Source organism: Schistocerca americana, chromosome X (assembly GCF_021461395.2).
Source record: "Schistocerca americana isolate TAMUIC-IGC-003095 chromosome X, iqSchAmer2.1, whole genome shotgun sequence".
NCBI classification, from domain to species: domain Eukaryota; kingdom Metazoa; phylum Arthropoda; class Insecta; order Orthoptera; family Acrididae; genus Schistocerca; species Schistocerca americana.
In genome coordinates, this window is record NC_060130.1 from 668,929,999 (window position 1) to 668,931,332 (window position 1,334).

General features: G+C 43.9%; 2 non-coding genes across 2 annotated transcripts; one reads left to right on the forward strand and one right to left on the reverse strand.

Annotated features, from left to right (window-relative positions):
- Positions 1–337: 337 nt before the first annotated feature.
- Trnat-ugu lies at positions 338–412 on the reverse strand. The gene has a single exon. It is a non-coding gene; the product is annotated as a tRNA-Thr (tRNA).
- Positions 413–942: 530 nt separating this feature from the next.
- On the forward strand, positions 943–1,017 carry Trnat-ugu. Its single transcript has one exon. It is a non-coding gene; the product is annotated as a tRNA-Thr (tRNA).
- The last annotated feature ends 317 nt before the right edge of the window (positions 1,018–1,334 follow it).

The window sequence follows — 1,334 nt, forward strand, 5'->3', positions numbered from 1 at the left end:
TTAATATCCAAACAAATTCAAATAATATCACATCACAGCCAATACAGATAAAGCGTGGAATATACGAAGGAGACTCATTAAGTCCTTTCTGGTTCTGCCTTGCTCTGAACCCACTATCCAACATGCTAAAGAATACAAATTATGGATATAATATTACTGGAACATTCCAACACAAAATCACACATTTGCTGTACATGGATGATCTAAAACTACTGGCAGCAATAAATCAACAACTCGACCAATTACTAAAGATAACAGCAGTGAAATGATAATTAAATGGACACCCTAGCTGCAAGCAGGCGTTGATACACTTCGTTGGGGACATGTTGAAAATGTGTGCCCCGACCAGGACTCGAACCCGGGATCTCCTGCTTACAAGGCAGACGCTCTATCCATCTGAGCCACCGCGGGCACAGAGGATAGTGCGTCTGCAGGGACTTATCCCTTGCACGCTCCCCATGAGATCCACATTCCCAACATGTCCACAACACTAAATTCGTAGTGCGCCTAATAGATGTTTGCCCATCATACTCATTACTCGTGGCAGATTAATCTACCAAGTCCCGTACGAGCTCGGGCATAGCGTGTGCGTTCGCACAAGAAGGTCAAAGGCCGGGAACCCATATTTTTTAACTATATATGACCATGCAGCTTTGCTAGAAATGAAATGATAATTAAATGGACACCCTAGCTGCAAGCAGGCGTTGATACACTTCGTTGGGGACATGTTGAAAATGTGTGCCCCGACCGGGACTCGAACCCGGGATGTCCTACTTACATGGCAGACGCTCTATCCATCTGAGCCATCTGCCACGAGTAATGAGTATGATGGGCAAACATCTATTAGGCGCACTATGAATGAAGTGTTGTGGACATGTTGGGAATGTGGATCTCACGGGGAGCGTGCAAGGGATAAGTCCCTGCAGACGCACTATCCTCTGTGCCCGCGGTGGCTCAGATGGATAGAGCGTCTGCCATGTAAGCAGGAGATCCCGGGTTCGAGTCCCGGTCGGGGCACACATTTTCAACATGTCCCCAACGAAGTGTATCAACGCCTGCTTGCAGCTAGGGTGTCCATTTAATTATCATTTAATTTCTAGCAAAGCTGCATGGTCATATATAGTTAGATAACAGCAGTATTCAGCAATGATATAAATATGGCTTTTGAAACAGACAAATGTAAGAAAAACAGCATAGTCAAGGGAAAACACACCAAACAAGAAGATTACATATTTGATAACTACAGCGACTGCATAGGAGCGATGGAAAAAACAGATGCCTATAAATATCTAGGATACAGACAAAAAATAGGAATAGATAATACAAATATTAAA